This window comes from Chanos chanos, chromosome 8 (genome assembly GCF_902362185.1).
Source record: "Chanos chanos chromosome 8, fChaCha1.1, whole genome shotgun sequence".
Taxonomy (NCBI): Eukaryota; Metazoa; Chordata; class Actinopteri; order Gonorynchiformes; family Chanidae; genus Chanos; species Chanos chanos.
The window spans coordinates 39,696,215-39,707,847 of record NC_044502.1 but is presented as its reverse complement, the minus strand read 5'-3'; positions in this window follow the sequence as shown (position 1 = coordinate 39,707,847).

The following is an 11,633-nucleotide window of genomic DNA, read 5'->3' as shown; positions in this document are numbered from 1 at the left end:
GATGGCCTATGTGGAGGTAAGTGTGTGCATGCATATCTGCATATCAGGGCGTGTGCTGTTGCTACTTGGTGTGGCACCAAGACTTCTTCAAAATGAATTGCTGCGTTTGTTTTCAAGACCATGGCTATAACTGATATTTGGGAGGAGAGCGTAATGTACAGGAAAACTGTTTTTGGGCATAAGCTTTTCAAATGAATACGCATTCATTTTAAAAAAGAATGCATATTCATATATATAGATTTGTCTAAATTTAACATGAATGTGTTTGTTTTTTTTATAGAAGCAAGGGACAGTATATGTCCTTGTACGAATATGGGGGGGGGGGGGGGGGTGTCTCCGAATGCCCTGGCAAAGGGGGTAATTGCACAGCGGGCGGAATCCTCTAGAGTGTGTGTATGTGTGCGTGTGTGTGTGGGGGGGTGGGGGACGCCAGGCCTCGCCAGACACGTCGGAGCCGGACAAGGATCGACGATTACAGAGGCGTGGACCGCAGCGAGACGGAGCTGAGCAAACCGACAACCTCGCTCATAAATCCTGTCACTACGTCTAGTCCTCCTTCTCGGGTCCCTCGTTCTCTCTCTCTCTCTCTCTCTCTCTCTCTCTCCCTTCCTCTGTCTCTTTGCCAATCCTTCTTTCTTTCAAACGCTCTCTTATATTTTCTCTGAGCCTTATGGGTTTGGCTCAGAGAGTGAGAGAGTCAGCACAGCACAGATTCAACATATCTCCAAATCAATACCCCCAAAAAAAAAGCAAAAAAAAAAAAAAAAAAGCTACGAGTCATGAATAGCGCGTTGGAATGCATGCGTATAACTTTATGATTATGTATATTTTCGGTCTATCTCGCTGTAAAAAGTCGGTCTCTGTTTCTGCCTGATTGCTCTCGTGATGCCTGCAGTTAGGTGTCGTGGTTATGACAGCGATGACGGAAAGTAATTTGAGACTAAATGAGAATGTAGGTGCGCTCCTGTTCTAAGCTTCGGAATAACTCTCAAGACCCTTTTTTTAATCAACACGTAACTTTTTTCAACCCCCCCCCCCCCCCTCCCGCGCCCACCCCTTTTTTTTTTTTTTTTAAACGTCTGTGCCAAATATCAACGGTAGTTCTACATTCGAGACACGTCTTTGAAGATAAGCATCTGTATGGGCCATAATGATATGCTGTCTGTGGCAGTGTTGTAATAACTAGCGTTCAAAGGTAGGTACAAAATGATGAATTAGCTAGGTTTGTTACCTCTACTTTGGCTCTGAAAGCCTGCTCTAAACCAAGCCAAGGATGATTTCAAACTAGTTTCTGACGGCTCTACCTATTATTTGATGATGGTTTTGGGGGGTGGGGGCTCTTCTGCTTTGCTCAAATTGGATCCTGTCTCCTAGAATGAATTATCAAAGGCAGAGTGGTGATTAATAAATCATTGGGCTGTTTTCTCCCCCATGTTATGTTTATTTCACAAACTGAATGGCTCCTCTACTCTCTCGCCCCCCCCCTCTCTCTTTCTCCCTCTCTCTCTGTCTCTCTCTCTCTCTCTCTCTGTCTCTCTCTCTCTTTCTCTCTCTCTCTCTTTCTCCCTTTGAATCTCAAATGGTTGCCTTTCTTAACTTCCTGCTCCACAGCCTGAGCAGGTGAGAGGGATGGGGGGAGAGGTCTGAGAGTGATTGGGGGGGGGGGGGGGTCTGAGAGTGATGGGGGGGAGAGGTCTGTGTGTACCTGGGCGTTCCTCAGGATGTGTGCGTGCGATGTGTCAAAGCAACTTGTGGTGACGTGTTCTCAGACGAGGTCGAGACTGGCAACGTCGGTTGGTATTGGTACGCCCATGCCACCCTCCCTCCCTCCCTCCCTCCCTCCCTCTCTCTCTTTCTCTCTCTCTCTCTCTCTCTCTCTCTATCTCTCCCTCTCTCTCCCTCCTGTGCATCCGGTGTGCCTGCCAGCGCACGCTCCCCTGATTAGCAGTCTGTAATTCCCTCACCGTAAACAAGGTCACCAGAGACTGAAGGTCAATAAAGTGCAGCAGAGACAGAGAGAGAGAGAGAGACAGAGAAAGAGAGAGAGTAAACTGTAAGAACATGGGATAGAAAGACAGAGACTGAAAAAGAAGAGTGGTATTAATATTCACAGACTCCCAGTGCATCCTAAATATTTTATTACTTCCAGCTGTTTGATGTTAAGGAGGCTCACAAGAGACCATACCCACCCCCCCTCCCCTTACCCCACCCACCCCATACACACAAACAGAGAAACACACAAAGTTGCGCAAGAGCACGCACGCACACTCACATAAACAGACACCAGTACATATTCACACACAGACACCCCATGTGAGTACCTTCATCACTAAAATTATGTGTTTCCTCAACTATTTTTGTAAACAGTTTTTTAGCGTATTTACTTGTTGAATCATTCATCATTCACCATCTATAGAGTGAATGCCATTCTAACATGAATAGAAATTTGATATCGGGAGCAGTCATTAATTCAATAGTCTGTTTCCTCTCTCATCTCGCTGTGCTGTGTGTATGCGTGAGACCTCCTCATAGCCCATTCTATCTTTCCCTGCATTCCTTCACTCCATATCCTCATCTCATCTCTCACTCTTCCTCCGTCATGCTGTGTTTGCCCCCCCCCCCCCTCATACACACACATACACACACACACACACACTCGCACACACACACATGCACGCACACGCACACACGCACACGCATGCGCACACACACACACACGCACGCACACACACACACTCACACACGCATGCACACACACACTCGTACACACACACACTCGTACACACACGCACACACAAACACACACATACACACGCACACACACGCACGCACGCACACACACACGCACACGCACACAAACACACACACTTTTTGGGGGTTTTTGCTAATCAGGAGATGGTTAATGAGGGCTCAGTTCAAAGGCAATGAGAAACACAGAGAAGGAGCAGAAGAGAAGGAGGATCGTTGAACACCAAATGTCTGAGTGAATGTGTCTGAGAGAGAAGACTGACTGTCTGCTCCTCTGATCAACAGGACTCTTCAGGAACCTCTCCTATGTAACATTGCCTAGTCATCTCCTTCTCTCCCCTTCTTTCACTAACGCATTCATTTCTTGCATCTATAATTATACATGAATGTTCCTATCACTTCACTATCATATCCTGCCAGCAACTGTAAACTATTGATTTAATGCTGTTAATCATGATATTATTTACCAGTTTAAATGTTGGCGGGGCAAACTGTGTTGATTTTTTTTTTAAACGATGTTATGTATAATTGTGCCTGTATGCGTATTTTGAAATGTAATAATTAATAAAGACACAGCTTATTAAAGAAATCAATTTCACTCTGACATGACTCATGAACAACAGATCCAATATCTTTCAAGAATTGAGCTGTTAGAATTTAATGTTTTATCATAATAACAATAATTAAATGTCTTTCTACTATAGTCATATACAGTTATTGTACAGTTACTGCAGGCATTACTGTGTGTCCAATACCTCCATGCTACCACTCTGTCCTTAGTTTGGGAGCTCTGACTCTTTGTATAAGGTAATACACTAGTCATATTAGAATGTCTGAGGTACAGCTCAAATGCCTTTGAACTCAAGATTATTGCTTTAATTGCAATGAAACCCTCCTGAATAATCAACACTTCACTGGCCATGGAGTGAAAAAGAGAGAGAGAGGGAGAAAGAGAGAGAGAGAGAGAGAGAGAGAGAGAGAGAATGGAAACATTGATGAGTCATCCAACATTGTCTTTCCCTTTGCGAGTGGTGTGGGTTCTTTACAGGGATGACAATGCCATGACTGATGGCAACGCCGTTGAATGAAAGATTAGATGGAGGGATGAAAAATACTAAAAAGAAAGAAAAAAAAGAGACTGGCCCGCGAGCAGGGGAAATGCCCTGTGAAGTTGGGTTCCTATCTGGTGCCAGATTGGAGTGCGAGTTCACAGTCGGCTCTCCTCTCACTCTCTTTTCCCCCAGCAGTTTCATATTTTAGCAGCTTTACCAAGCGCAGCGAAATGAGCGGCCGGATACTGATAAATGGCTTCCTCTCTGGCAGGAATATTCCGGATGGTGGACAACACGCTGAGCTTATTTATTGGAGCGGGGCTGGCGGGTCCAGCGGGGTTATTAATAACAGTGATAGACTGGACCTCACACACTCCATCACACACACAGCGCCGCGTCACACAGGGTCTGTGTATAAACCAGCAGCTCTGACACCCTCAGCCCTGCCAGCATGTGGAGAAACGGACACAGAGTGAGAGGGAGAGAGAGAGAGAGAGAGAGAGATACACTGAAAGAGAGAGTTAGAGGGGGAGAGAGAGAAAGGGAGAGATGGTTGATAACAACACTAAAAAGTGTAGATTGGAGGCAAGAGAGAGACTGGCACAGATTGGTGGGGGTGGGGGGGACAACAGCTTCATGATAAACTTGAGTTGTGTTATGAGTGTGTGTGTGTGTGTGTGTGTGTGTGTGTGTGTGTGTGTATGAGTGTGTGGTATGCCACTCCAGCAGGACCCCAGATCAAAACCATGCCTCCCTCGCTCCTCTCTCCCCCACCCCACCCTCCTCTCTCACTCACTCTCTCTCTCTCTCTCTTTCTCTCACTCTCTCCACCCCCTCTCTCATTAAAAACTGCGGGCTCTGGCTTCTAATTAAATCCCACTTGAAAAGTCTAAAAAGTCAGCCTCAGATTGATTCAATTTGCATTTCTGAATAGGGAACATTGCCTAAAAGGATTAATAAATTGGTTGAAAAAAACCCCTCTTTCTATACCATTCTATTGCAGCTTGTAGGACAACATCCAAAAGAAATACCCTCACTTTTCTTTCCCTCCGTACAACACACACACATACACACGCACACGCACACACACACACGGCACGCACACACACACAAATCCAACATGTGCTCACCCTCTCTCTCTCTCTCCCTGTAGTGATGCAAAGTGAATGTGTGGCTAAGCTTCTACATGCAGGCCAGGGAAACATCCCATGCTGTGAACGCTTTGAGCTTGTGGACAGTGAACAGAACATGCTAGGACACACTTGGATGTCTGACGCCAAAGCATGAGTTATAAATACACTGAGCAATAAGCATCTGAACCTCAGCTTTTGCCGTGAAATGTGTCTGAATACATTGGTTTACATATCTGCGTGAGGCTTATGGTAGAACAAGTCTTCAAACCATATTCACGAGCTTGTAGTACATCTTCAGAGGGAGTATACCTGCTTTAATATGGAGCTTTGTTCTTGTTTAGGTAGAAAGCTGAGGTACACTGAGGTATGACTTCAATGAGAGGGATGAGAGAAACTCTACAACAAAGGCGAAATGATTTCAGGTTAAAGAGAGCAACACTGACACCTAGTGTTAGGTCAGTGTGAGTATCAATGGTCATGCATATAAATGCTTTCACAATTCTGTGGAGGTACCGTCCACGAAAAAAAAAGATGCACAAACTTTTGCTTCATTCATCAATGTGCTTAAAGGAGAGGCTATCCAATATTTTATTGTTTCACTGTTAAATTCTTACTTTGAAAAAGCTCTATTGATGGGGATTTAATCATTCATTCCACTGACTGTGATATCTGACATCCAGAATTATAACAGCTAAAACAGTTAAAAACTAGGAACAAATCGAGTAAAAGGTCACAGTGTGAATAATTCGTATCATGAATTACTTGTCCTGCTTCCATTCTTAAAATTAGTAGTAGTAGTATTGTTGTTGTTGGTGGTATAATAATAATAATAATAATAATAATAATAATAATAATAAAGTCTTGACAGCTATTAAATTAAATGAAATGCATTAAAAATATTTTATGTACTTATTTTCAAATTAGCGTTTAGAAAGAGTTTTCCTATTAATATGAGATATCTTGAGCTATGTGTACCTATATACAAATTACTGAGCGGCATCACTTGTTAACTGATGAGCATGTCTCTTTCTCTTTCACACCTTCTATTTGTGGGTGTGTTTTTGTGTGAGATGCTGAGGAGAGTCTGTGAGCTCAGTGTGCCTGTGTGCTAATGACACTGAGTGACTCCCGCTGGACTGCAGACCCTTTGACGCGATGGGCCCCGACAGCCGTGAAGCAGCTCAAATCAGGCGAGTGGGCGGCAGCAATTAACCCCTTTCACCGTGTGAATCTAAACATAATTGCCTGGAGAGGAGGGCTGATTCGCTAAAGGCAGTCGTATCGTGTGTGCTGCAATAAGCAATAACTGTGCTGGCAGCTGACCGTAGAGTACAATAGAACTGGGAGGTACACCACAGTGGCGTATTTTTCGTTTTAAAATTGGTACTGCATAACCAATTGGCCTTAGCAGTCCAATTTTATCGCTCATCAGAATCTGATATGCCGTGAAACATTTCTCTGAGGACATTTCTCTGAGTAACAGACTGATTGTGTATTTGATGGGAATTATTTATTTTAGGGTTGAGGGGGAAACGGGTATGACCTTAAAGAAAATGGCTCTCTGTAGACCAGTGGACAAAAATAAATAAATGTGTGGCTTTCTGTAACGGACTCCCTCGAAATAGCACAGATATGTTCCTAATGTTATTATTTTTCCATTTCCATTTATCGAAAGCACACCGTCTAAATTGTAAGTGACTTATAACTCAGCATAAACTTGTATGCTTACAAGACCTGTTTGATATCCGATGAGTCGTGCTCGATTTTGAGTAGTCTTAATTCAACCAGCGTACGATCTTGTTACGACTAAAGCAGATCTTTAGCACCATCTTCTGATGATTGTGCGTTTATGCAATTAGTCTTATAAACACTATATGTGTCTTTGTTTACAGTATGACAGTATAACACCATACTGTGTTACGAGGTACATTTGTTGACTCTTCTAAAAAACTGGACCAGCGCCCCCGGTGATATAAAACATATAAAGGCACCATTACGATAAATTCTCTTCGTAGAGGAACCCAAATCATTCAGAAATATAAAAATATCCTATTCATATTTTATTATAATTTGGTACGTAGAGACTGAAAAAACGATATGGGCAATAGGCAATGTAGGGACGATACCGCAAGACAATACTGATTAATGATGTTACCACTTCGTTTACCACGTACTGCAAAACAATATAGTTGCACAACATTAAATCAAAAGTGAAACCTGTCCAAAATTATGTAACGTCAGAGACATTCCTATCGGAGCATCCTGATTGGCTTAATATTCATTCAGTTATCCGAGCAATCGCGCGTCTTAAATGAGCTAATAGGTCTTTTTCCATCGGGGAAAAATTTAAATCAGAATGACTGAATAGGACACCGATAATGCACCCCCTCTTGGTTTATGATTAAGAATTTCTCAGCAGGAGTAATGAACACGGTCAGGTTTTGCTCGCCAGGGGCCGTGTCTTTGTCCGTTGTGGCGACTGGCTTTCGTCTCCTTTTGTAGTTCCCTCCGTCTGGCCACAGCAGCCACTGTTTGGCAACTCCTCCTCCATACACTTACACACTACAAAAACATGGCGGATAGGCACTAATCCACATCTGAAAATAAACACAAACCCTTCAGAGAAAGGTAAACAAACCCACGAATCGTTTCCATGCTTGCCACTGTCCCAGCTTAAAATCCTGTGCATCCAATAAATACGCATGACTGCAGTATTAATTTAACTGAAATGATGTATATATTTACGGAGACTAAGGCTGCAAAGCTAGCTGACCTAGCTAACTAATACTGGATGTGCTTGGCTAATTTATCCCATTTAATATAGCTAACCCAGCTACTGCACTTAGGTTAGCTTAGCATGGAAGTGTTAGCCATTATGGAGCATGCTTGAATTTGTTTTGTATTTTCACGTAAGAGCAGATCCACCATCCATACTCTGTGCTTGCTTTGCGACAACCAGCTGCAACCACATGAGTTTTAAATACGCAATTAATTTGCCCGGGAAGAGTACTCTTGTTACGATGAATTGATGGGGCTAGGCGCCTCAGGGTAGTCCCATGTGTCGACTTTGTGTTTTGATTTAATTTTGTCACTTTAGGACGCTTTAACTAACAGTCGACTTTCGGTAAAGTTTTACTATGTTATAACCTACAACTGGAAGTGATTTTAACGCAGTCGCAGCTAGTAATTCCTTGTATTCTGGCGTTCATATAGCGTTAGGTCTCTGTCCCGGGAAGACAGGGTTGCTGTCATGTTTTTTGTGGGAAGGAAGAGGGAGGGACTGGTCGCCTGAATTTGGACGCCATCCTCCTCTTGGCGCAAGAAAAAGGCGCACTTCTTTTGAAAGAAAATCGTAACCGAAGGGGACCCATTTCAAGATTGTTATGCTCTGTTAAGGTATTTTCATAACAATTTTACATGAGTTGATTTACTTGCGTCTTAAACTTCACACTGGACTTGAACTGTTTTAAAAACATCCAGCCGTATCTTTAGTTAGCTGACATTATCTTTGGCTGAAGTTTTTCTCAACGACCCATTTAGCGAAATATTTTGGCTAACGTTAAACTTATTAGTTAATTGTATTATGGTCTTAGCAAAATAAAGTTGATCAGATGAGTGACAGGTCCCGCTGAATTTGGCTAAATATTGTTTATCTGTCGTAATAAATGTTTCGTTATGTGATATCAAAATCATTACATGCGATGAGCTGTCAGTTTTAGTACAGTAGTCCATTATTTATATGACATATAATGAAGAGTATCTGCTGTCCTCAGCCTTAAACAAATATTTGCGGACATGGATGCCTCAGCGTCTGTTTTACTTTGTTAACTGTCTGACCCGATGACCTTTGTGTCTGCAGACAGAGAAACTGACTCGAAACAAGAAACCCCACGGGGAAAGATTGATGTATCACCACCGATTGTCAGATTGTTGCGTGTAAATAACCTGTTCTCTGGGTTTTCCTTTGATTGTTCTGCTGCAGTGCAAACATGCTGATGTTACTTTACACTGTCGAAATAGGGACGCGTGGTTTGGCAACGGCTGGACACGGCTTGTCAGTTTTGAAAGAGATTTTGTCCTCTCTGTATCGCAGATAGAGCGAGGCTGTTCTGTCTTGGATTTGCCGTAGCTGGACCATGAGGAAACCAGTACCACAGAAAGGTGAGAAGGCGTTTCTGCTTGACTGAATTATACATATGCATCAGAAGAACATTGATGATATTCGAGATAGGTGCAGCAGATTCCAAAAGGGTCATTCCATACCTACTCACCTGGGACCTCCCAGTCCATGTGATGGATTTTCTTGAAAAAAGTTCATGTGAAAACTTCTATCAAATTCATGGGACACTGCAAAATTCTGTAGCTCTACTCCAAATACTTTTTTAGTCATGAATTTCTGAAGTTTGGCCCTCTGAGCTAAATTTCATCTTTTTTGCGATTCTTTGAATGTATATTACAAGTATCAGGAATTGCTTATTTTTCATTGGATTGGGTTGAAATCTGTACTGAATATCTGAGAAACCCTATAGATAATTTGCAACATGTATTCATGCAAATAGTTGTTGCTGAATGCTTGACAGTAATCAAATTAATAAAAATAAATCATTTTTCACCCAATGAAGAATCTTTAATTTTCGAAAAACTTATATCTCCACTAGTTTTCACTTTCTTGCAACCAACTTTTGATTCTGTGTAGTATTGATATAGTTATATCACATCTGGAAGTTATTTGGTCCTGCATAAAAAAATTGGGTGCCACAGATCTTGCCACATGCAGCTTCGGAGCAGAAAACCCCACTTTTTAAGATATTTTGTTTGTACATTTTCCCAAGAGGGATTATTTTAATTTCCTTGAAACTTTTTTTTTGAATGGGAAAGTGTTAATATTCATTGCAGATGGGTAAAAAATGTAAAGATGTTATATTATTCCTTCATCATTTAATAATTTTCTGTAAACATGCATTTCTCACACTTGTAACACAGTGGACAAAGCCTGAGAAACATGAAATATTAAGTATTAAAAGCGGAAATATTATTGAAGCTGAGAAACACAAATGTAATTGTCAGTCTATGCACATAAAATTTCCAGTTAGCAACATGTTCACACTGTATGGAAAAATTACTGTCAGTTATAGCATGAACAAAAATCAATCACACATCAACAGCGTTTATGGAAATTCATTTTTTGAGATGGTCCAGTTTTCGTTTATCATTCTTGGACAGATAGTATTGTCTTCCATTTCTTGTAGTTGAATAATATACTGTATGCATTATTGAGCTAAGGAACTAAGATTAATATTTTGTCCAGACGCACGGAACAAGATGGCATCATCTAGTATGGAACAAACCAAGCCATTATAAGCTGTAACTTGCATATTTCCTGGACCCAATGAAAAACACACCCAATAGGTATCACACAGAGATGGAAAACCTTGAAGTCAGCATCGTACAAATATCGACCTATGAAGTAAAACCACTGAATGTAATATTACAGCCAGTGAAAAGTAAGAAAAAATAGCTGTTTTCAAAAATATATTGAATGATGAAGGAGTAATACAACTAATTTAAATTTTTTTTACATATTTGCAAAGAATATCAACACATTCCCATAAAAAAAAGTTTCAAGAAAATTAAAATAATCCCTCTTGGGAAAATGGACAGTCAAAGTATTTTAAAGTGGGGTTTTCTGCTCCAAAGCTGTATTTAGCAAGATCTGTGGCACTCAATTTTTTATGCAGGACCAAATAACTTCTAGATGTGATATAACTATATCAGTACTACACAGAATCAAAATTTGGTCACAAGAAAGTGAAAACTAGTGGAGATATTAATTTTACAAAAATTAAACATTGTTCATTTGGGTGAAAAAAACGATTTGTTAATTTGATTACTGTCAAGCATTCAGCAACAACTATTTACATGAATACATGTTGCAAATTATCTATAGGGTTTCCCGGATGTTTAGTACAAATTTCAGCCTAATCCAATGAAAAATCAGCAATTCCTGAGACTTATAACACACATACAAAGAATCACATAAATGATGAAATTTAGCTCAGAGGGCCAGACTTCAGAAATTCAAGACTAAAAAAGTATTTGGAGTAGAGCTATAGGATTTTGCAGTGTCTTATGAATTTAATAGAACTTTTTACATGAGTTTTTTCTAGAAGATCCATGACATGAACCGGGAAAAGTTCTGAGTTCTGGGTGAGTTGGCATGGAATGACCCAAAACTGAGTTTAAAGATAAGACTCAGCTTCAGATCAAAGCGTGTTTTCTGTTTGGATGTTTATTTTATTCCCTTAAGAAAGTCTTTGAAAACTGAACATGTAATGTATTTGTTTATCTTCTTATATAAGCTCATGGAAAATAATATCTTAGTACTCACAAAATTCTCAGTCTTTTTTTTTTCTCTCATTCTCCTCCAGCCATCGAGTGGAAAGATGGCAGACGGATCAAGCATGCCCGTAGCGGGCGCCCCTCCCGAGTGCCATCACAGTATCAAGGTACCCGTCTGACCTCACCACCCTGAACAAACTGTTACTTAGTATTGGAACATCCTAATCCGTTACGCATTCAAAATTCTCTCCGTTAATGCAGTGGTAAATGAAGTTTGAAAACATTTTCTGTAGACTTGTGTAAATCTTATGTCATCTCAGAAGTAGAATATGCATCCCATGAATGAATTGCATCCGTCATA